Here is a 25,971-nt window from a genome sequence, read left to right as displayed (position 1 = left end):
ATGCATGAGGGCACCCAAGGAGAAGAGGACCACCTACAGGACAAGGAGGGGGGCCTAAAGAGAAACCAACCCTACCAACACCGATCTCAGAAAATAAACTTCTGTCGTGTAAGCCACCCAGTCCATGATACTTGTGTATGGCAGCCTCCAAAACTCACACACTTGTCAGGCCTGCATCTCTCTCTCCAACTATCTTGATCAGAGGCACTGCCATCCATCACCTCCCGTATCTACCCACTGAGTGGTTTCCATTTTCTCCCTAAATATCTTTCATATCATCCTTCCCTCCAAACCACATCTAACTGTCGTAATCCAGGCCCTCCTTAGCTCCTTGAAGAAACGCTAGCACCTGCTTGTTCTCACTTATAGATGGAATCAAATACCATTAACTCAGGGCTGGTGCTGTGGTGTAGCAGGTAAAATTGCCGCCTGCAGTGCCGGCATCCCATATGGACACTGGTTCGAGTCCTGGCTGCTCTACTTCCCATCCAGCTCTCTGCTATGGCCTGGGAAAGCAGTAGAAGATGGCCCAAGTCCTTGGGCCCCTGCACCTACCTGGGAGACCTGGAGGAAGTTCCCGGCTTCAGATTGGCACAGCTCTGGCTGTTGCAGCCTTCTGGGGAGTGAACCAGAGGATGGAAGACCTGTCTCTCTCTCTCTCTCTCCTCTCTCTCTCGCCTCTCTCTCTCTGCCTCTCCTTCTCTCTCTGTGCAACTCTGATTTTCAGATAAATAAATAAATCTTCAAAAAAAATACCATTAACTCAGAAGTAGAGCAGGGTCAGCATGGCAGCACAGTGAATTAAGCCAGCTCCTCAGCTACTTTCTCTCTCATCCAGCTCCCTGCTGATGCACCTGGGGAGGCAGGAGCCCAAGAACCAACTACTTGGGTTGCTGCCACACACATGGGAGAACCAGATGGAGTTCCAGGTTCCTGGCTTCAGCCAGGCCTACCTTCTGCCCTGGATGGTGTCAGCTGAGCCCTTCCTCAATACCTCTGAACCCATAGTTCAATGACATAAGAACAAATCGTTGCTTTAAGCTATTTACTTCTGAATTTAAAAAAGAGCAATATTTAACTGGAATAATACAGTGCAGATATCTTTCAATAATATAATTGTGAGTAATTTTTTCAACTGTGATGCTGACCATAAGGAAGCGTTTATCATTTCTGTAAACAAAATAATTTCAAGGGTGGGCCTTTGGTATAGCAGTTGACATGTTGGTTAAGACATCCATGTCCCATACAGTAGTCTACTGTCTGTTGAAGAAAGACATTCCAGGCTCTTCCATCTTGGAACTATGTGTCTTGCCTGCACAGAGAACAGTCTTCCTGAAATGGAAACCCAGCAAGGCAATGATCTGTTTCAAACCCTCCCATAGTTCGCTGGTGGCTCAAATCCAACCTCCCCAGGCAGGACACATGGAGTCCACCAGCTACTTCCCTCTTCAGCTATGCCCCATCTTGCTTGTTCAGCTCCAGCCCTCTGGGACTCAGAACTGCTGTCACATAAAGCTGACCCACACCATTGTCTTTGCACATGCACGTGTCCAAATTGTATGCCTTGTAAATACTTACTCATCCTTCCAGGCCACGCCTCTGAAGCAACACTCAATGAAGCCTTTATGAGCCTCCTCCCCACCCAGATTAATCACGGCCTTTTCTATGCTGCCTCTGGAACTTACAGCACATGCTCCACATTGCGCTGTGAGCACACACGGGCAGGTGGCACAAACACAAACACCCACAGGGGCCAGCAGGTGTCATAAATGCACCAAGTGCCTCGTGAAAACAGATCTGAGACTTGCATGATACTGAAACTACATTTGTACAAGCCATCAACCATGATGCCAGCCCGTCTTCACCACCTGGGAAAGCCTTGACCTGAACAAATAAAATGCATGTGGGAGAATTCATTTAGCAAGTGGAATGCCAGTTTTACAAAGCCTTGCCAAAGGCATCAGATGTCAAGGTCTTCATTTCTCTTCTTTCTGCTCCTTGAAATGAAGAGACTCCTAGATGTGCCTGAAGGTATCCCCTTAGCCCAAATAGCTGTGGACATGGGCTTATCCTTACCCTTAGTTCATGCTACCCTTAGTTAAGCCAATACTGAAAGCATATGGCTCCACACTGAACCAACTCAGTACTTAGCAAAAATATTCTTTTGAATGGAAATCTTAAACTTGCACTGAAAAGCATTATCCAGAAAAATATCCAGTCCATCACTCCACATGGAATTGGAACATCTATCCTTGGATACAGACAGAAAAAAGCCACTCATCTGAACCATCTCACATTAGAATTGCTTTTCTGAGATAAGTTTTGCATTAGGCCACTGACATATGTCTACGCAACACTATTTAAAAAGAAAAAAAAAATCCACTGTTATATTCATTATAAAACTGTGTTTGAAGACACTGCTCAATAGATTAAAATATCCAGTGTCTGAAGAACCATAGATAAAACCTTCTCTCCTGGGTCCAGTGTTGTGGCATAGCGGGTAAAACCACCATCTGCAACACTGGCATTCCATGGGGCTGCAGGTTCAAGTCTTGGCTGCTCCACTTCTGAACCAGCTCTCTGCTGATCCACTTCTCTCCCTCCACTACTATAAAAAATTGTGTCCCTTGGTTAGTTCTCACCTGCATGGGCTCTTGGGATCACACAGTGGACTGTCACCTCCTCTTCCCATATTTCCTTCCTGTGGTTATCAACCTCATTATCTTCAGTAGAGAAATACACATGGAACTAACTTCTTAAAAAGGATTTTTTGTTTGAAATGCAGAGTTACAGAGAAAGAGAGCAGAGACAGAGAATGAATCTTTCATCCACTGCTTCACTCCCCAAATGGTTGCAATGGCCAGGGCTGGGCCAGGCTGAAGTCAGGAGCCAGGACCTTCTTCCAGGTTTCCCACATGGATGGAAGGGGCGCAACCATTTGGGACATCCTCTGCTGCTTTCCAAGGCCATTACTAGGGAGCTGGATGGGAAATGGAGTAGGCTGGATACAAACCAGTGCTCATATGGGATGCCGGCATCGCAGGCAGCTACTTAGCCTGCTATGCCACCATGCAAGCCCTAGGACTAACTTCTAACATTGCACTCATCACGTAGTTTTTCCAACTAGTTTCCATCCTTAGTGTTTTGAGTTTTTGAAGACAGATAGGACTCTATATTGCTCATTGTGTACTCATCTTTATTGTTAACTGGATGTCACCTTTAAATGCATTCCATGTAACTATGTCCAGTAGTGACTGATATAGTACATAAACTAACTACCAAGGAAACTCACTTTAAGTTCCCAAAGGGCAAAAAAGTACCCTTGTGGTAATGCCAACAACATCTGGAAGAAAATAAAGCTCACAGGGACAAACCTGAGGAAAATGCACCAAACAAGTGCATGTATGAATAGAATTTGATTGCTAATTCTTTGCTATCCATTGTCAGAGCACTTGCTCCCGTTTCTAGCGGCTAACCAGTGACGTAACAGAAGCATACTCACCAGGAATATGCCACCAAGAGCTGAGGAAGTGATTGTGATTCAAAACCAAAACTTTTCACGTTACATTAAAGCCAATGTGTTCACAGGGTCCAGGACCCAGGGAAGCCTGGGAGAAAACGGTTTCTGTCACAACACAAAACTGTGGGTTAGGGCCAGTGCTGTGGCACAGCCAGTTAACACCTTGGCCTGGGGCCAGCGCTGTGGTACAGCAGGTTAACGTCCTGTCCTGAAGCGCTGGCATCCTGTATGGGTGCTGGTTCAAGACCTGGCAGCTCCACTTCTAATCCAGCTCTCTGCTGTTGCCTGGGAAAGCAGTAGAAGATGGCCCCCAAGTCCTTGGGCCTCTGCACCCACGTGGGAGACCTAGAAGAAGCTCTTGGCTCCTGGCTTCAGATCAACAAAGCTCCGGCCATTGCAGCCATTTGGGGAGTGAACCATTGGATGGAAGACTTCTCTCTCTCTCTCTGCCTCTCCTCTCTCTCTCTCTCTCTCTCTCTCTCTCTCTGTGTGTGTGTGTGTGTAACTCTGACTTTCAAATAAATAAATAAATCTTAAAAAAAAAAAAAAAAAAAAAAACACCTTGGCCTGAAGTGCCGGCATCCCACATGGGCGCCAGTTCTAGACCCAGCTGCTCCACTTCTGATCCAGCTCTCTCCTATGGCCTGGGAAAGCACAGAAGATGGCCCAAGTCCTTGGGCCCCTACACCCACGTGAGAGACCCAGAAGAAGCTCCTGGCTCCTGGCTTTGGATTGGCGCGGCTCTGGCCATTGCGGCCATCTGGGGGAGTGAACCATTGGATGGAAGACCTCTCTCTCTGCCTCTCCTTCTCTCTCTGTGTAACTCTGACTTTCAGATAAATAAATGAATCTTTAAAAAAAAAAAAAACACTATGGGTGAGCAAAGGATTTCATGTAACAAAGACAGCATTATCCACCCATGGAGTCTGGGCACCCTCACTTGGTGTCACCCAGGACCAATCGCTGTTAAAACTGCCCATCATTCTAGTCACTCCCAAAGTTCCACAAATCTGTATTTTACTCATCCTCTTACTTTCAACTGTTTCTCCCACTCTGTTAGCAGAACGAGGAAGTGTGATCTCTGTTTTGGAAATCAATGCCATCATTTCTATCGCTTGCCATAAATTCTGGTACCAGGGATCTAAAGAAATCACCTGAAATGTAGAGAAAGCCTTGCAAACAGCATTGTTCACTGCAGTGAGGTGCAACTACTAAAGAGAATTATGGCCACCCCCTGGTGATGCACTACCAACAGAAAGCCCAGGACACTGACCGTACCTTGTAGAGAAAGTGTCCAGGAGAAAGTAGAAGAAAATATCCCATAATCTGGACAATGAGTCTCTGTAGTTGGAAACTGTAGCAACTTTTTTCTTCTTCACAGTTTCATTTGTTTTCTACAATGAATATATCTTACTTTAGAAGTTAAAAAAATTTATAAACTTTTTAAATCTATTACTTGGAAACCAAATGGCATTACTCTCTAATTAGTAAGTCATTTTTCACTCATAATAATTATACAGAAAGCTACTGGGTGAAAAATTCCTAAGATAGCCAAGATGTAAGGAATAAAACTATATGCCTAAAAATAGAGCAATGGTTGAATGAGCAATTTAATAACTTAATGGATTATAACTCGGGCTATTAAAATCTGACTCAGACTACATGGCCATATATAACAATAGCTTAAAAAATGGTCATTTGTAGGGGGGAATGTTAGTAAAATGGCACAGTCCCGACACCATCCTAGGCTCTAGCCCCCGCCACCATTGCTGGAAGCCTGGCAGCCATGTGGCCCAACCACCAGTGTCACCCCACCCTCATCCTAATGGGATTCGCTGCTCCTACCTTCCTACTATCCCCAACCCCAGCAATTTTAAAAGGACCTGTTCCTGAACACGTGGCTCTCTTTCTCTCCATCTCCTCACCTCTGTCTCTGTCTCTGGATCTCTCGCTTACACTCTCCTTCTCTTTTTCCTTCTTCACCCCTTCCCTCCAGTCTGTCAGGTTTCCCCCAATAAACTCTTTCCCTTAAAAAAAATGTCATTTAAAATAAAAACATGCATGTGTTACCTTCCAGTAAAAGTAGATTATAAAATAGACCATAATGGAACTAGACTATAAAACTAACATGATTAAGTGAAAAATATGTTCATTAGGAGCTGCAAATATGAGTAGGTTTACTTAAGTATTACCATAATCATTGCAAAAATAAATTTAAAACATCTTATAAATACACTAAGCAGGATTTCACATAAAACAAGTACTTTCAAGTCAGTTGCACAGCTGAAAATATTATAAGATGTGTTTACAGAGAAACTTTGACCCACTAAGTTATTCTGCCATTAAAAGGAAATGAAAAAGGAAGAGACCCCAGCAGGTTAATGATCCTGTGCATTTTCCACTTATCAGAATACGGCCAAAGTAGGGCACAAGTCTCAGCCATGACAACTACCTACCTGCGTTCCTGCTTTCCTTCCCAAACAACATGACTGGATTGTTGCACTAGCTAGCCTAGGCTCCATAACTAAATACCATCCTCTAAACCAGGCAGCTTAAGCAAGAGAAACTGATTTGCTCCCATTCGGGGAGTCTGGGCGTCTGAGATCAGGGCGCCAGCAAAGCTAACTTCCGGGGAGACCTCTCCTCCTGGCTTGTAGACAGCTCCTTCCTGCTGTGCATCCATGTGGCTTGACAGGCACCAATCCTGTCCAATGAGGACCCCACTGTTGTCATCTCTTCTCATCTTAACTACCTCCCAGAAGCGCTCTCTCCAATCACAGCCACACCAGGGGTTAGGGCTTCAACATGAGAAAACAGGGAAGACACAATTCAGTCCACAGCAAATGTCTAATATTATTTGCAGAAATACTATATTGAAACATGAAACCTAGACTGAATCCAGTCCTCAACAAGGCTCCTAATCCCTGAACCGATAAGAATCTGGGATGGATGACCCTCCCATTGGGGAAAGTCAAATGCTTGAGGCTGGGACTTCTTTGTGACAATAAAGCTTTGCTTGGTTGTTGAGATTTCCTTGAACAAGCAGAGAAGCTCAACTGATGCTTCCAACTCTGAAAATAAAATCTCTCCAGGAGTTTTCGACATCTGTGTACACTGCGTTTCTCAGGGCATCCAGAATGCCCTTCTCAGATGCCTAGACAGCGTCTCAGAGTACTCCATCCTTCTTCCTGGTTCCTCTGCCTTGAACCTAACCTAACCCATTCTGACTCAACCTATTTCTAACACCTGTGCCTATCACCGGCCAGAACCCACGTCTCATCTCGTCCCAAACATCACCTGTGCCCTGTCCTTGTTTTGTCCCACAGTGGAAGCCTGGAGTCCCAGCTGGTTTCTGCATGGTAATCAGCTTAAGGTGAAGCTATTCAGGGGCTGGATCTGTGGCACAGTACGTTAAGCCACAGCCTGCAGAGCCGGCATCCCATACGGACACCGGACACCGGTTCAAGACCTAGCTGCTCACTTCTGATTCCACCCCCTGCTAATAGTCTGGGAAAGCAGCAGAAGATGGCTCAAGTCCCTGGGCCCCTGCACTCACATTGGAGACCCAGAAGAAGCTCCTGGCTCCTGGCTTTGGTCTGGTACAGGCCCAGCTATTGCAGCCATTTGGGGAGTGAACCAGCAGATGGAAGATCAATCGATCTCTCTCTTATCTCTCCCTTTTGCTCTCTGTAACTCTGCTTTTCAAATAAATAAATATTTTTTAATGGCGATGATATTCAACAGCAAATAAAAGAACAAAAGCCAATAAATCAGCACCAAAACATGCAAGTAAAAATCCCACAGCCACAAAGACCTCCTAAAAATATTCAGAATAAGGAATTTGTTAAGGTTTGAAATAGCATGCATCTTCTCTGTTGTTTTCCTCAATATTTGAATAAAGAAAATGACAATAAAGTATTCATATTACAATTAGTGAATGTGAAAGACTGAATAATTTGAATGACAAAAACATTCAAATATATTTGAATCAACTGATTTTATACACTGGAAAGAAAAGCTGAGTTGGTGAGGGAAATGGACAGATGTTGGACAAGGGGTACAGACTGGGGTGGGTATTTGGCGCAGCAGTTAAGTCACCCTTCAGGAAACATGCATCCCATGTCAGAGGCTCAGCTCTGCTTCCAATTCAGCTCCCTGCTAATGACACCCTGGGGATAGCTCAAGAATTTGTACCTGCCACCCACTGGGAAAACCTGGTTCAGCCTGGCCTAGCCCAAGCTGTTGCAGGCATTTGGGGAGCAACCAGTGAATGGAAGATTTCTCTCTCTCTCTCTCTCTGGAGCAACCAGTGAATGGAAGATTTCTCTCTCTCTCTCTCTCTCTCTCTCTCTCTCTCTCTCTCTCTCTCTCTCTCTCCCTCCCTGCTATTAAAATAAATACTTTTTAAAAGGGTATAAACTTTAGTTATAAGATGAATAAATTCTGCAAATCTAATGTATAGCATGTAATTACAATTAATACTACTATATTGTATATCTGAAATTTGCTAAGTGAGTAGTCCTTAAATGTTCTCATTCACACACACAAAGGCAATTAAGTGAGTTAACAGATGTATGCACAGCTTGATTGTGATAATCATTCCACTATGTATGTATAACAAATCATCACACTGTATACCTTAAACACAATTTTATTTGCCATTTATGCTTCAAGAGACATTGAGTTGCCAAGTTCCTTTCATTCCCTTCCACATAAAAAAAACACTCCTTATGATCTGGAAGCTATCCTCTATATGATTCCTTGTCTCTTTAAATCACTTTCAGATAATATCGCCCAACGTTCAGTGGATTTCTCTGAAATGTCTTTTACAAAACTTAGACACTGCACACTTCTCCAAAGCAAACAGACAGCTTGGAAACCTGAAATGATGATTTTCCTCCATCTTCACTGAACCTAAAAGGTTAAAACAAATTTCATTTCAAGCGGCCAAAGTCCAAACTATGGCACTAAAGTCTTAAGGATCTGCTCAAGAAAATGTTCATCTTTGCCCACGGGTCCACAAGTTGAGACACATTATCAGAGTTGCCCAAGGAAAAGGTGCTGATACCACCCGAGGCTTATCTCGTAGACACAGAAGGGTGCACATACCTGGAGTTCTCCCACAGGTAGCTGGAGCTTGTCAGATGGAATTAGCTAAACAGAATAGGAGCAAAGTCTTTAAGAGTAAACACTCAGAACAAAGTTGAAGAAACAAAGCCCACAGTCACTGAACAATGAGACCGGGAAGTGATTCAAGCAAACTGGTTACAACTCCTCCGTTGTTGAGACTGGGACCCCAAGACCTGGAAAGGTTGAGTGCTGGCAGAGGCTCACGGGCAGCAATAGGAAAACTGGCACCTTGATCGTCAACTCCTTCCTCAATGTGTCTCAAAGTTAGTTTGTGGATTTCTAATTCTGAAACCTTTTAAACTGTTCACATAGCTTTCTAAAGAGAGAGAGGGAGAATGAATCCTAAACTCCTACCATGGCAAACACAAGCAAAAAATAAAAATCCTAGCAGAGCAATAAAGATCACCAGGAAGCTATGATGTACTCACCCAATCATCTTGTCTTCGCTTATCAAAAACTTAACTTCAGTTTTTTAACTTCTTATATGTTATCCATAACTACTAAGTTTGCAACTACATTGTACGAGAATATCTTAAACCAATTAAAGAGACTGGCGCTGTGGCGTAGTAGGTAAAGCCACAGCCTGCAGTGCCGGCATCCCACATGTGCCCTGGTTCAACTTCTGGCTGCTCCACTCCCGATCCAGCTCTCTGCTATGGCCTGGGAAAGCAGAGGAGGATGGCCCAAGTCCTTGGGCCCCTGCACCTACATGGGAGGCCCAAAAGAAGCTCCTGGCTCCGTTTTGGCACAGCTCCTGCCGTTGTGCCAATTGGGGAGTGAACCAGCGGATGGAAGACCTCTCTTTCTCTCTGCCTCTCCTCTCTCTGTGTAACTGACTTGCAAATAAAGAAATAAATCTTTAAAAAATAAATAAAAAATAAACCAATTAAATCCACTTCTCTTTATCTACACTCAGCTTTGTGCAGGTCCTAATATACAGTAAGTCTTCCATAAATGTGGGCTATTATTTAGCTGTATATTATATTATATTATATTATATTATATATATAATACAACACGGCTTTAACAAAACACCTACACTCCCTTCCCCTCCAAAAAAAATTCATCCTACTCACATTTGATTTTTGTCAAGTACAGGAAAAAAGTTACAAAAGGCCCTTGTCTACACTCTTGGGGACCAGTGGTTTTTCTATTTACTACCTGCTGAATTCTTTATTTAGTGGAGGGTAAAGCCTGTGATTACAAAGTAAACTGAAGATATGTCATTGTAAAACTTAAAAGAAAAATAAGGGGGGCCAGCATTGTGGCACAGCTGGTAAAGCTGCCTCCTGCGATGCCGGCATCCAATACAGCTGTCTCACTTCTGATCTAGCTCCTGCTAATATACACGGGAAAAGAAGTGAAAGATGGCCCAAGTCCTTGGGCCCCTGCACCCATGTGGGAGATCTGGAAGAAGCTCCTGGCTCCTGGCTTCAGCCTGGCCCTGCCCTGCCCATTATGGCCATCTAGGGAGTGAATCAGCAGATAAAAGATTCATTCTCTCTCTCTCTCTTTCTCCTTTTACTCCTCTTCCTCCTCCAACTCTTTCAAATAAATAAACAAAATCTTTTTTAAAAAGGAAGAAAAATAAAACAAGGAGGAAGGTGGATGGGGGTGTGGGGGGGAGAGTAGGTTGTGAGGTATCATTATGCTCTTAAAACTGTGTATATGAAATACATGAAACTTGTTCCCTGCATATAAAAAAAAAAAAAAAAACAGCAAAGATACCCACTAAGTAGCAAGAAAATGTTGACTCATCAAACAAAAAAGACTGCCTTCCACCTGTCATTCACTTCCAGCACTCTATTTTGCTTCCATTACTCATTCCTTCCATGACTATAATCTCAGGCACACACTCCTGCCTGCCCCTTTGCAGAGTTAACCCACTTCATTCTGCAGACCTCAGCAAATGTCATTTCCCCATGGAAATCCTGAATCACCCCCAAGACAGATGAGGTCCCTTATTTAATCTCTTTTGTTCTTCTAACATCATCACATTTTGCATGGATCCATTTGGGCTACCACTTGGTCAAACACTCTCCTTCTCAGGAGATCCCATGCATCAGGCCTCCAGTGAGAATGACTGCTCTGATCGCCACTCTACTCCTAAGGACCAGCACAGTACCTAGGACAGCTGATGTGGAATAATGAATGAGCCTAACATCACACAGCAGAGCAGCAAACCAGATCAGTGCCATCCAAACAGTAGATAGTTTGAGAAGATCAGTGATTTCAAAATATCTGAGGTGTGGCCAGCACAATTTTGTAATGAAAACGAACAGGCTACAATAGGAAAATTATAGAGAAAAAAATCAGTAAACTGGATATAGCAAACTATATGAAACTGTTGTTTCATTTCTGTATGTATGAACACCTGTAACTATAGGTCATTGGAAAAAAGTTTGAAAACCCCAGAATTAAATGTCCTAATACAACTCCTAATTTCCCATGAAAATGCTAGAGAAGGTATACACAAAGAAGAAAATGGCAACAGAACTACAAAACTGTTTATAAACACAAAATCAAGGCACTATTTCCACTAACTACACACCACAAAGCATGGGTAAGACGCATAGTCTCGGACCACATGTACAATACACATTTTTGAATGTCAACAGATGTTTTGGTGAATATAAGAGAATCTCGAGTCTATATCAGGACTGTAGAAGATGCGATTGGTCAGATAAATACGTGGATACTCCCCAACCACAGGACAGGCACCTTTCAAAATAACCCAAGCAAGGGGCCTAGATGCCCCAAGTGCTAATGAGGGTCAAAACCAGTAGTAGAACAAAACATTGCTGCAGATTTGATTACAAGATAGAATACAAACTCCCAAAGTCTATACTTAAAAGGTACAAAGTGAAAATGTGCATGTGTACATATATATATATGTGTGTATATATGTGCATTGATATGTGTGTACGTGTGTACATATGTGTGTATGTGTGTATGTATGTGTGTGTTTATGTATATATGTGTGTGTGTGTATCTGTGTGTGTATATATTTGTGTGTATAGATAAATGTATATTTAATGGAAATTAGGATGAACCATGAAAAATCAAAGCACACTAAATCTTTTGTGCACAGAAGTGGGATGAGAAGTTACTTAGTCTTTGACTTTGGGATTCAGAGAAACACGGGTTCATGAATGTCTTGGAAAAACTTAAGACAATCACTAGTAAACCTGAAAACTAGATTTGATGATTTCGTAAGACTCCAGAAATGTGAAGCAAACAAAAATACATACAAAAAAAAAAAAAGGCCAAGAATCACATTATTGGATTCAACCATATGAAACTGCCATTTTTACAGAACAAGAACAGTCAAGTCTCAGGTTTCTTGAATGACTCAGCCTATCAACAATAACAACAAAAAGGGCAGCTAATAGATTCAGTACGCAGGCATTTAAAAAACTTTAGGATTTGTGTATGTGTGCATTGTTTCTCCACAAATAAACAACTATTGGCCTAAAGACTATTTATCTAAGGTCATGCAGCTAAGTACTAGTGGACACAGAATTACACATGGTATTTAACACTGTTTAAAACTGAAAATATGCTGTTGCCTGGTGAGCTAGTGCTTCAGACCAAGCTAGTACCTTTCATAACAAACAACATTTAAAAAAAAAAAAAAAAAAAAAGAATTACTGGGACCGGCGTTGTGGCTTACCAGTTAAACCTCTGCCTGCGGTGCCGGCATCCCATACAGCTGCTGGTTCGAGTCCCAGCAGCTCCACTTCCCATTCAGCTCCCTGCCAATGGCCTGGAAAAGCAGTGGGAGATGTTACAAGTGCTTGGGCCCCCGCACCCCCATGGGAGACCCAGAAGAAGTTCCTGGCTTCTGGTTTCAGGCTGGCCCAGCTCCAGCCTTTGCCGCCATTTGGGGAGTGAACCAACAGATGTAAGACCTCTCTCGCTATCTCTCCTTCTCTGTAACTCTCTCACTCTCAACTAACTACATAAATCTTTTTTAAAAAATGACAATTAAATGTACCAGTTATAAAAATAAATGTAAAGTAATACTTCTCTTAACAGGATGTACTGCAAAACAAATTCAATCAAATGTCACCAACAAGGCAAATATATGAAAAAAAAATTACACCAAAAGTTGAAAATTAGAAGGATAAATGAAGTCATTACAGACAGACTCAGAGAAAGAAAAAAGAAAAGAGAGAGAAGAGAAGAGGATTGGCAACATTAATATCATGAAAGAAAGTAACTCCAAATGCATAGAGGGTTATTTCATATTGACAAAAACATAACAAAGACCTAACAAGAGCCTTTTATGTAGTTAACGTTATATTAACACACAGTAATTGTTATAAAGAAGTTGACAGAAGCCCATTTGTAGACATACTAAAGGCCCATTATCAGTGTGCAGACAGATAAACAAGGCACTGAGGACATGAATAATGACATGAATAATGGACATTATACTGAATAATGAATAATTATAATATATTATAATACATTATATATTAATACATTATAATGAATAACATTATAATGACTGAATTAATACACATATACTGTACTTGTTACCTGTAGAAAAACACACTGCCTGCAAGGATTCAGGAAACAGAAACCTTTAACCCACAAAAAATAAAAATTCATTTACCAGGATAAATAAAACCGATAATCAATGCAACAGTTTATGTGTAGAAGCACCTACAATAAAGAATCACTAGTAGTACTCCAGTGAATATTAACAAGAATATTTATTGTCCCTGTATTATTTTAAATTTTTGTAGCAATTAGTATTAGCACAAAACACAGAAGTTAAGCTAGGTTTTTTTTTGTTTTTTTATTGCCAGTCTCAGATGGAAAATTTCTCTTCCTTTAATAATGGTAGATTCAAAACTAAAAATAATTGTTAGGGTTGAGGTTTGCCCTAGCAGTTAAGTCACCAATTATGTCTTTTTTTTTTTTTTTTTTTGAAGATATATTTATTTATCTGAAAGGCAGAGTTACCGAGAGGCAGAGGTAGAGAGAGGTCTTCCATTTGATGGTTCACTCTGCAGATAGCCGCAATGGCTGGAGCTGGGCCGATCCAAAGCCAGGAGCCAGGAGCTTCCTCAGGGTCTCTCATGTGGGTGCAGGGGCCCAAGGACTTGGGCCATCTTCTACTGCTTTCCCAGGCTATAGCAGAGCTGGATTGGAAGAGGAGCAGCTGGGACTAAAACCGGCACCCATATGGGATACACTGCAGGCAGCAGGGGCTGTACCCACTATGCCACAGCACCAGCCCCACCAATTGAGTCTTAAGATGCCTGAGTCCCACATCAGAACGCCTGATTTCCTGAATGCAATTCCTGATCCCAGCTCCCCACCAACACAGACCCTAGGAGGAATCAGTGATGGCTCCATTGCTTGGGTTCCTGCCACCCACCTGGGAGACCTGGATTGAGTTCCTGGCTCCTTGGCATTTTATAAGAAAACCAACAAATTCCTCTCTTTCTCTTTTTCTCTCCTTCTGCCTCTCAAATAAAATTTTAAAACTAATTAATACCACTAAATCAGAAACACCCTGGGTGCTTATCAAAAATGATAATTTTAAATCATTTAAACTATTGATTATTTCAAAATTATTAAAAATCAAGTACTGCATGTCAAAACTGCCAACAAAATTGATAAATGTCAATCCTTATATAATTTCATCACTTAAAATAAATGACCTGGACTAGGTGTTGTGACACAGTGGGTTAAAGCCACCACTTGCAATGCCTGCATCCCATTACAGAGAACGGGTTCAAGCCCTGGCACCTGCACTTCTGATTTCGCTTCCGTCTAATGCACCCTGGGAGGCAGCTGGTGATGACCCAAATACTCATGTCCCTGCCACTCACATGGGAGACCTGAACAGAGTTCCTGATTCCCAGCTTCCGCCTGGCCCAGCCCTGGCTGTTACAGGCATTTGGAGAGGGAATCCCTCCCCCCCTTCCCCGCCCCTTCCCCTTCTCGTCCTCTTCTCCCCCTACTCACTTTGCCTTCCAAGTACATGAAAAATAAATAAAAGATCTCATTTCAGCTCAAGAAGTGAGAACCAGAGTTTTGTTGGTTTTCCCGATTTCTGTCAACATGCCCCTCTTCCATCCCCCTCTCCCAGGCTCACTGCACCAATTCGACTCATTTTCCCAGAGAAACTTCCCTCAGCCTCCCAGAAAGTGCGTCTCCCTGGCAGCTCCTCCAGGTCAAACTGCCTCGCGCCTTCCTCCCTAATCCCTGTCACACGGAGTCAGCCGTTCAAAGGCTGATTCTTTCACTGGATTATAAGTCTCGTGGAGTTGAGCTTGCATCCTATGTACCACTGCAATGCACTCAGTAGGTGGTAAACATGTTGGTTTTCATGTATTCAAATATCGATCATAAGGAAGGTCATTACTATGTGCCAGGTACTGTTCTAAACATTTGGAAAACAACACAAAATAAAACACGAATTACAAAAAAAAAAAAAATTTTTTTTTTGCCCTCATCTAAGAAGTCAGAAGAAGAAAATACAAGAGAAAAACGCCTTCAGGCAGGATGGATAAACAGGAAAGGTCACACAGCTGTGAGTGCAGTGGTTAGAGAAGGCCTCTCCAAAAGGTGACCTTGAGTTAAAACATGAAAATAGGGAGCAAGCAAGATACTTGGGAAAAGAATATTCCAGGCGGAGGGGACAGCTGATGGCAAAAACCTGGACATCATGGTCTGCTCTGTAGTTAAGCCAGCACTGGGCACAGAGGTCACCAGCACGCCATCTCAGAGTGCCTGAGTCCAGGCTCAGCTTGGCGCCAGCTTCCAGCACAGGTGCACCCTGTTGAGTAGTTGATGGCTCAAGTACTTGGCCCACACCCCTACAAGGGAGACCCAGAATGAGTTTCGGGCTCCTTGCTTCGGCCTGGCCCAGGTCAGGTTGTTGTGGGCATCTGGAGAGTGAACCAGGGATGGCAGATCTCTGAAACTATTTGTCACTGTCTTGCTGCCTCTCTGCCTTTCAAATAAAGCTAATATAAATGAATAAAGCATTTTAAAAACACACATGGCAATTGTTGACAGTAAGGACAGAACTCTGGGAACAGAGGCACCTGCAGATAGACAAGCACAAGCCCTTAAAAAGATCACAGAGAAGCAAGTGGAGATAGAGAGTAATTCATTAAATCTGATACATGTTAAATATTGTGACTATTAGTCCTTAGAAATTTTAAATGAAAGATTTTTTAATGGCATGTGGACATACTTGCAATACAAAGGACGAAGGGCTGATCGGTTTAAAATGGTAAGAAATTATCCCAAATTGGAATATAGAAGTTATTCTTTAGAGGCAGAACTACAGAGAAATCTTTTGTACCTCCCAAATGTCCAAAAAGGAGCATGCGTTGTTTTTACTATCAAATGGAAATGGGTCTCATTTTTAAAAAATTGTAACGGTTTAGGGAGCAACAACTCAGAATAAATTTATCTCTGTTCTATCTTGCATGTAAAAAGGCACACCCATATAATTACCTGAAATGGAAATAAATTCTTAACCAGAAAACAGATTGTCCTTAACCAGATAAATAACAAGGCTTACACTGTACTCTACCCTTTACCTTAATTGGGCAATTAAAGCTTAAAATTACTTGACCAGACTTTAAAAACCTCTGTTCCAAACCTTGACTCCAGCCAAACCTGTTTGGCCCTTGAAGTGTGGTCTTTAGGCTACTGGGAATTCCAGAGTTCCTCAAGAAATCTATCTTTCGTCATGGCCGTGGCAGTGATAGGACTCTCACTACTGTTAGTGTTATACCTCCAACTCTCTTCAGTCCCCAAAACACCACCAGTCTCATAACTACTTTCAGGATTTTTCCAGATAGCTTGAACAGATTGTCACTGGGATCTCTATCGCCCCAAATATGATGACCAAACTCAGGCCATCTCCTTTGTGTTGTCCGAGAATCATCATGTGCAGCAGTGATCCATAAAACTACCTGAATCATCTACTACAGAAAAACAACCTGGAGAATCTACAGAAGTCATGTCCTGGTCAAGTTACTGAGTCCATCACCTTCCACTCTAACAGTGGTCTCCAGCTTATCACACAGACATCACCGGCATCCACTTCAACATTTCACAACTATTCCTAAGAATGTTCAGCTACACTGCAAACTCAAATCTCCAGCTACCAGCTGAAAACCTCTGCCTGCCTGGCTTCGGACATGTCCTAAACTACCCAATCTCACAGCAACAATTCTTATATGCCCAAGTCCCATCTGGGAATGGCATCAACATGGGCCTTTGGGGTCCCCAACAGCCTCCAGCAGCTTTCTGGTCTACCTCCCCAACCTTCAAATTTGGCATACATGCACACTGCCAGCAACCATAAAGTCCAGGCTCTCTTCCCCAAGCCTGTCACTCACCAGCAGCACTCTGGGCCTTCCTTGTTACCTCTCTGCATGCGAAGAGTTTCTCTGCTGACTGGTCCTCTGAGGCCAGCATCCTGCTACAAATCATCCCTCCACTCCAACACAGACTTAGACTTGCCATCCAGCCTCGGTGATGCAGAGAGCCTTTTGTGTAAACTTTGGTTTACAGTATTTATCACTGTCTGCCCAATCTGAGTCATTTGTGTCCATGTCGCCCTGTGTTTACAAAGCTATTGAAGAACAGGGACCATTCTTTCTTGGTGACTGTTTTCTTTTTTAAAGTTTATTTATTTATTTGGAAGTCAGAGTTACAGAGAGAGAGAGAGAGAGAGAGAGAGAGAGAGAGAGAGAGAGAAAGAGAGAAAGGGATCTTCCATCTACTGGTTCACTTCCCAGATGACCACAACAGCCAGGTCTGGGCCAGGCTGAAGCCAGGGCCTTCTTCCAGGTCTCCTATGTGGGTACAGGGGCCCAAGCTCTTGAGCCATCCTCTAGTGCTTTTCACCAGGTGCATTAGCAGGGAGCTGGATTGGAAGTGGAGCAGCCAGGACTCGAACCTGTGCCCATATGGGATGTAGGTACTGGAGGCAGTGGCTTAATTCACTATGCCAGAGGGCTGGCCCCATCTTTTTCTTTTTTTATTTTAATGTCCTTAGGCAAGTGCAAGGATGTCAAAGTGCTGCAGGACATCTATTGCCTGGAACTGAACGGAGCGGGTCTCAGAAAGTGAGTAGTCAGTCATCTTGGCCTAGCCTTTGAACCTGTGTCTACTCAGGGAGTGAAGCAGGCAGTTCTCTGTGGAAGCACAACAAATAGTGGGGACAGAATGAATGCCTCATCTTCTTGATATGACAATAATCCTTCCCCCCAACAAATCACAGTCCAGAAGGCGAAGGAGCCCCTTAACAAAAGGCAGTTCTCTTCGGGCTGCGGAACGTCCCTGGTAAGAAGGCACCACCCTTATCATCTGCTGATTATGGGGAGCACCTGTCTACCACTCCCACGGTGAAACAGGCCCCTAATGAATAACTGCACCTATCTTCTCCGCTCCAGGAGTGGCCTGCCCACCTGCGCCTTGTTTCCCTAACAAAAGGCTCCTGGACACCAGATACATGCTCCCACGTGCTCCTACCCCCTCTCCCGAGCCCCGATGAAGCAGAGTCCTTGTGCAAATAACATTCTCTGCAACATTTGTCATCTGGGTTGTCACACAGCTGGAAACAGTTTCCTTGCTGGCTGTTCCTAACAGCCAGACATTCCTAGCACTGTGACAAGAACTCTGAATTGAGTAATGTCACGTTGCCCCCAATCAAGAAGAGACCATGCAGGCTCTTCCAGCCCCAAACCTCTCTCCCTCGATGGCAGCCTCCATTGCAGCCTCCCTAGGACACAAGGGAACACCAGACTTCAAAAAGCGCATGGAATAATGGGAGGGAGTGGAAACGCACATTACCCATGCACTTTCTGAAGATCCCTCAGCTGGGCCGTCTCGAGTGCACACAAACCTGTGTATATACACATACACACACACACATCAATATTCACAACACCTACATGTCTATGGGTTCATACAAGCAAAAGGACAAATATGGAGTCTATTGCAAATTGCTAACAAGGGGTGACAACCACACGATCCAACTGAAGCACCAGGGGGAGGTTATCACATTTACTTTAACCACATCTCCATCATGTGAACCACTACAAAAGGCACATATTGTTGCAAATGCACACAGCTACCTTCTTCTGGTCTGGATACTTTCTGCTCTGTTCATAGCCCTAAATCATTTCAACAAGACCATAAGTAAGATGCATTAAGAAAGCAAAGCACCATGTCAGTGTGGCCTCAAAGTAAATCTGACTTCCCAGGAACACCAGATCTGGATTATTCTAGGAAGCAAGCGATAAACCGGATAGAGCAGCTCAAACACAAGCGGGGTCAAAACTAAGAGTATACAAAACGAGACCGAAGCCAAGCCTACAGATAAGACACAGCCCTGTCTGGCTGTAGACTCTTACAACTAATAGGTAAGTCTTGGCAAAATATTTCAAGTTTCTAAGATGCAGATGAGAACGTTAGGTTCTGCCTCCCTTCCTAGGAGGGAGAAGCTGACCTGAGAGTCCTACGACCACTTTGCAGAAAAGGTTCCTGAGATTGAAGAACAACCCAGCAGACACGCCCCCGTGTTTGCAGGCACTTCCGAAGAGCCCCCATCATTCATAGAAGATGACGGAATGCAGGCTCCAGGAGAGAAGGGGCCTTCTACGGCTTAGATTCCACTGTTCTCCCAGGATGCGCTGGGTTCTCAACAAGTATCTACTGAACGTCAAGGATTAAATTAAGAACCATGTAAATAAAAACTAGAATTAGTGACCAGAGGACATCGGTTCTTGCTCCTGCTTTACAGATATTACTTCACCCAGAAATAGCAAAGCTAGAAACAGGAAGCTTCCTGGTGCCCTCTTTCTTGATCCCTTCTTTTCCTCTCCTGGGATTCATTTACCTTGCAAGGTCCTTCCAGATCCTAACCTTCCAGGAGTCTTCTCAGATCCTCTGTACCCCCAAGTGTCAGGTGTTACCCCAGGGTCACCAGCCTATATCGCTCACAATGCTTGATACACTGGGCTGTAATCACCCCTTAGTATGTCTGTTAGCTCCTCCTGCAGGGTAAGAATCCTGTGGTACTCACCCTCACCCACACGACCTGCTGGTATGCAACAGGCAGGCAATGAAGTGTTCCTGGAGTTGAACAGAACTTGCTTCCTCTGCCCTGATCCAGTTCTCCCTCCTAAGAGCCAGGACTATGCCTCTAATGGGAGTGGAGTTTCACAATGAAGGTGATTACAGATCAGACCAATCTGACAAGAAGTCAAATCTGTGCCCCGTTTTGACATGTAAGATCATAAATTAAGGGAAACTCAGAAAAAGTGAATGGCTCACGGTAGCAGTCTGTGTGCAGGATTCTGAACCTCACATCTGGCCACAATGAACAAAACTCCCTCTGCCTAACAGTCACCATGCTGGCAACCCCATGGCCAGCCATTATCAGCCAAACTCGCTTTTTCTCTTTTAGAGGTGGCGGCTGGTTTTGAAATCATTTTTCTTTACGTCTCATAATGCAACAAACACAGCCTGATCTCTCTCATTCGGGCTTACACATGTTGTTTTAGCACTGCACCAAAGAGTCTACCCTGTCAATATGACACTTTTTAAAAACAGTATCACAAAAATAAATTACAACCTAAATCTGTGCATATGAGAAAATGGTCCCCTGCCATTTCTTGAAAATAATTTTTAGAATTTTTGTATGAACTTAAGGATGAAAGGTCCTATAGCAGTGATCAGATGACAGAAGCTAATATCTAAGTATTAAGACAATTTTCTTTGGCTGATCCCTACATGTCAATAATAATTAGAACAACACTATTTTGAAATCTTACTAACTTGCTAAAAGAAAAAACTCCAGGGAATTTAAATCTCCATCACCACCCCACTCCAACATGTCCTTCCAAGAAATAGAGTCTAACAACCTTGTGTTCCTTCAACTTAAGTAACTTAATTTATTAAACAGGTTGAATCCAAGTCACCTGGCAGAAGGTACGCTGCTGGGAGCACCATTCATTCAAACTGTCTTCAGAGAACAGCCAGTCTCTACCAATGACCTCTCTCTAGCCTGGCATCTCCAGATTCAAGGGCACTTACAGGATTTAGCCAAGACAGCTGCACCTTTGCCATGCAGCTGAAACCTGTCCATTCCCATCTGCGACACCAAGTATTGAACCTACAGAGCTCTCCCGGCTGGATCCCACAGAGGGTCTTCCCATCTGAGAGATAATGAGCTCCACATGTCAGCACTGGAATTTGGACTTTTTTTTTTTTTTAAGGAAGTAGGGAAGTAGAACGTGCAGGATTGAACCAACTACTAGAGATTGAATGTCAGAAAGGATTCTTGGCTGTGTCAGCCCTCACTACAATATCGAGGGTACTACTGTCTGTCCGTTACAGGGGCACTGACCCCATTTTCAGACTAGGAATTCTTTCTCTCCTATGCTGCAGATATTCAGCCATTGTGGCTAAATGCAATGTGTAACATAAACGGGGTCAAGAATGCCAGCTGTCAGAAGAGCCATGTTTAAATTAGCATTAAGTAGCAAGCCTTTCCCTAAACAGAGAGAGAGAGAGAGAGAGATAAAATGTCTTCTTGGTCAGCCTCGGGCCTGCAGAGTGATTGCAGCACACATGCTCCAAAAGCCCCACCAAGTCCAGATGTAACACAGTCAGTATCATTAATGTTCGCTAAATTCAATTTGTCTATAAAGTACAGAGAGCACTGTCAGTTGGGAGGGGAATGATGGAGGGAAAGAAAACACACATAGTTTAGTCCACGATCTTTAGATAGTATGTATAAACTGGAGGAGCCATGAGTTACAATCAAAATGTGCCAAATAAAAACCCAGTCATCCCTCCATCATTTCACCCCCCCACTCTGCCGGGATGTGTGTCACTCAGTATCTTCCTGCATCTTGAGGTTCAACCACCCTACCCCGCCCATCCTCATGTAGCACACTTCTCAACATAACCTCCAAGGTTTTCTGTACTTGTCACCTTGTAACTTCCCAGCCCTCATCACCCTGACTCAGACCACATTGCCAAAGAATAGGTCTTCCGGCTCCCACCACTCATCTTTAAGAAACACGTCATCCATCACATTTTGTTTCCAACGTCTTCGCCAGAGTCAGCATTTAATTTTCCATCGCTGCAATTCCAAGGCTCCTACATGCTACAGCCACTCAGGTAGGCAATATGGTGTCTATCGATACGAACGAATAGACTGTACGCATCCCGATGCTAGCTGATCCCTCCCCACCCTCCGTGGCAGCTCTAGTTTCTAGATGTTTATTTTCATTATCTTTAAATTTGCCATAATAAAAGGAATTCAAGAATTGCTTAGTGAATTAAAAATCCCTCCTTTTCCCCCAACTCTCTATGACATCCTTAATCTCTCTCCATAAAATAATAACATAATCGGGACTTTGGGGCTAACATGCATTATATATAAAAATAAGAACCCAGGGGCCACTGCTGTGGTGCAGCAGGTTAATCCTCCACCTGCGGCACCAGCATCCCATATGGGCACTGGTTCTAGTACCGGCTGCCCCTCTTCTAATCCAGCTCTCTGCTGTGGCCGGAGTGAGCAGAAGATGGCCCAAACACTTCGCCTGGGAAACCAGGAAGAAGCTCCTGGCTCCTGGCTTCAGATTGGCCCAGCCCTGGTCAATATTTGGGGAGTGAACCAGCAGATGGAAGATATCTCTGTCTTTCCCTCTGTAGCTCTACCTCTCAAATAAATAAAATAAATCTGGAAAAAAAAAAAAATAAGAACCCAAACAGTAGTAATGTTGACTTCACATGAACAGAGCAAACTTTCAGACCCCAAACCAAGAGCTTATATTTGAGTTTGTATTACATCATACTTTGTTTTGAAAATAAATCATGTTCCTCAACTGTACAGACATACTGGTACCAAAAAAAAAAAAAAATTAAAGAAAAGGAAGACAAGCCACAGACATTAAAACCTTGACCTCAAACTACATTTCAAAAGTCGTATGATTTGCTGGATATTTGGAGCTATCTTGTCAAAACGATACAGTGAATTCTGCCCAGATTGCAATGTGCCTTACTAAGCATTTGAAATGATTCTCTGCTTGCAAAAGCTCCGATCTCAAACTCACTGTCCTTGTGTACCAAAAAGACCCAGCAAGTGGGATCTGTCCTCAGAATATTCCAGCAGGTCCAGCAGAACAGATTCCACAAAACTAGCAGCCTATGGTATTATGGGGAGGGGTCACATTACACTTTGGAAAATACTAGCTTTGAAAGCAAGCTGAAGCTCTGAGGGGGCTGCCACCTTCTCACCTCTGTGAGGTCCCCCAGGACCACCCTTCTCTCCCAGGCATACACAGACCCAAGCTGAGTGCCCATGGCACCGGGCAGAGGCTGTGCCCCAGAGGCCACGACAATGCAAATGGCAAGACAGCCTGCTGTAGCTAGCAGAGGTGGGAATACAGGGATCAACCTGACCTCTCATCAACTGGAAGCCTGAGCAGGCTCAGGAGCCTTCGATAATAAAGGTATCAGGAGACTGATCTGGTGGAGGGAATACTGCTGGGTCCCTGGTGGAGGAGGAAAGAAAAGCTAGCAGACAGCAAGTCCCCGCTCAAGTTTCTTGTGCCTGCTGGCATCCTCCTCTGGTTTCCTTCCATCTTCCAGGCCCTCGCTCTGATCCCGCTCAGGCTATAACCCTTGCACTCTTCCTTCTCTTCTCTCCTACGGTTCTGGCGTGGGATAACGGCCCTCCGGCAGCTGGAAGGGAGGAGCTGCAAAGATCAGCAAACCTCTCCATTTTCCAGACCAGGACCCCAAGCCCCACCACCACCACCACCACCAGGGGACCGGCCCGACCAGGGTCGCACCGCTAGGGGACGCCGAGTCCTTCCCGGTTCAGATGGACACACCAATGCCTCCCTCCAGGCTCCTCAGCCCGGCCTCCCGCCGACCTCCTCCGGATGCTGATTGAACAGCATCGAGACTCACAGACTTGCAAGGCTGATCATTCTTCGTAATACTGCATTTGGGGCAAGCGTGCTCAACTCACCCAAAACAGCTCGGTGGCATTGTGTGTGTGTGTGTGCGCGCATTCAACAGCCGTAACCCTAATAATGCACGCCCTCTTCCCTTGGCACTCGCTCCTGTACCTGACCAGGGAATGACTTCTGCCAACAACCTGGCGGGCGTGCGAGTCGGGCCGGCCTCCCCTCTCCCCAGAACTGCAGGCTTTGAATCCCAGACCGCTGCCTTCCCAGCGCTGCTTACGACGCAGAGCGCAGCCCACTGGGGCAAACAGGCGCAAAACGCAGCAACTGAGCGCCTGAAGGGACAGAGGGCTTTGCTCGCACAGTGAATCACGTTTTCCATATTTACGTCCGCCGAGGAGGCTCTGTCCCACCGGGTAACAACGCATTCGCCGTGGAACCTGAACAAGCCAGCACCCACCGTGACGAAAAGCCCAGAGACTTCAACCAACAGCAAAGAACCAAGAGCAAGAACGGGGAACAACCGTCTCGGGCCCCAGACCGAGGCAGCGACCAGTCCTGGATGCTGTCACTCTCAACACATCAGAGGCCAAACGGCAGCCGAGGAGAACGTGCAGAAACCGAAGCCACTCGCAGCCAGCCCGTCCCGCACCAGCCACACCAGTGCCCAGATTTCAAAACCGTCCACTCCAAGCCAGGTCTCTCCCTCGCCTCCCGTCTCCCCGTAAACTCGCTAAGCGTGTTTGTTAGGCGGCTGGGCAGAAACTTAGGTTTAAAGTTCCCAGCCGGGGGGACGGAATTGGTGCTGGAGTGGCGCGCGGTGGGGCTGGGGATCCCCCGGCTGCCCAAGGCCACGGGTCCCGGCTTTAGGGGCAATCGCACGTCCTCCGGTGCCCCCCTTCCGATCCAGGTAGCCAGAGGCCACCTACGTGTCACTTGGGCGGGTCCCGGCCGCGGACACGGCGCACAGCGCGGCCCGGGGGCGCACAGGAGCGTAGCGGCCCCGGGACGGCTGCGGGGACTCCCCCTCCCGGCGCTCGCTCAACCGGTGGGTACGGGAGGCCGGGCCGGCCGCACGCACACCACCCGCCACCCGGAGCGCGCGCACTCGCACTCTCACCGCCGCCACAAAGCCGGTCTGCGGCGGGACACCAGGAGCCGAGAGCGCCGATCGGCTGCAGAGCCGTCGCCGCGGCCACTTGGCTCCGCGCCCAGGGTGGGCGCCGTCCCCAGCCCAGCCCCGCTCCGCGCCCGCTCTTTTACCTGCGCCCGCCGCCGCGCGTCGCCTTCCCGCCGCCCCCGGGCTGGCTTCGGGCCCCGCGGCCCGTCCCGGCGGCCCCCGCCCCGCGGCCAGCCGAGCCCAGCCCTCCGCCCTCCCCCCTCGGCCGTCGCCCGGCGCGGGGCCGCCCCCTGCGCCCACCCCGCTGGGGTGCGCGCCGCTACGGCCGAGAGGCCGGGGAGGGTTGCGCGGCGCTGGGCCCGGGCCGCCCAAGATCCGGGCGGCGCTCGGCGCGGGGACAGGGGAGGCGCCACTCGGCCCCTACCGTCCGGCTGGGGCGCGCTGGCCGGGGCGCGGGGAGGGGGCGCCGAGGGCGGGACGGCCCCGGGAGGAGCAGCGGGCTCTCTTCCTCCGCCTTCTTCCTTTGCTACTTGGCCCACGCCGCGCGAGCCGGCCGCCCCCGCCCGCAGCCCGTCCCCTTACCTGTGTGGCGCCCCCGAGAGCCCCGGCCCTCTGCGCTCCCCTCCCTCGCGCCTTCGCTCAACTTCCCGCCGCGGCTGCAGGTCGGGAGGCGGAGGCTGGGGGCGGGAGCCCAAGCCTCCCATTCATTATCTCCCCAGCCCTCCCGCCCCCGCCAGACACACCCACGGCGGGGGACCCGGCGCCCACGCGCGCCCCTCCTGCGCTCACCCCAGCGCCGGACGGCCTGCGGCGGGGCTCCCCGGGACGCTGCCTTGTCATCGGGCCGCTTTGCGCGTCGCTCTTGGAAAGCTCTGGAAAGCATCGCAAGACCCCTCAAGTGTGGCCTGGCCCCTCTCTCTCTCTCGCTGCCTCTCGCAGTTCACGTTCTGAACTTCCCAGAAGGCGCACGGAGGCCGCGGGGCGCGCCGAGTCCTCTTGGCTCTGTTTCTCTTCTCCGTCTGTTTTTTCGACGGAGGGGACCTGCCGACCCCAGCCAGCGGGACTCCCTGCTCGCCCGGCTCCCCAGATCCACGAGATCTTTTCTCTTCCGCTTTCCCAGTGCAGCTTTGCAAATGCAAACTATCAATTTTAGAGTAATTAAGGGCGGGGAGTGTGCACCTGGAGGTGTGGGCGGGCACTGCACGGGCCGAAGGCCAAGGGAG

The 25,971-nt window shown here is 46.1% G+C and overlaps 1 protein-coding gene across 4 annotated transcripts in view; it reads right to left on the bottom strand.

Moving 5' to 3' along the window:
* Positions 1 to 25,419, bottom strand: part of LPAR1 (lysophosphatidic acid receptor 1) — a 144,965-nt gene extending 119,546 nt beyond the window's left edge. Inside the window, exons 1-2 of one of the 4 annotated variants that reach the window (XM_062207766.1) lie at positions 24,892 to 24,908; positions 12,324 to 12,416 (exon numbers count right to left, since the gene is read on the bottom strand). The gene's annotated coding sequence lies outside the window, so the exon portion shown is untranslated. Of the gene's footprint in view, positions 1 to 12,323; positions 12,417 to 24,748; positions 24,797 to 24,891; positions 24,972 to 25,330 lie in introns of those variants that run through there. The other 3 variants (XM_062207767.1, XM_062207768.1, XM_062207771.1) reach the window with 3 other exon arrangements.
* Between the last annotated feature and the right edge of the window lie 552 nt (positions 25,420 to 25,971).

Source organism: Lepus europaeus, chromosome 12, assembly GCF_033115175.1.
Source record: "Lepus europaeus isolate LE1 chromosome 12, mLepTim1.pri, whole genome shotgun sequence".
Taxonomy (NCBI): Eukaryota; Metazoa; Chordata; class Mammalia; order Lagomorpha; family Leporidae; genus Lepus; species Lepus europaeus.
This window is presented reverse-complemented; position numbering and strand designations above follow the sequence as displayed.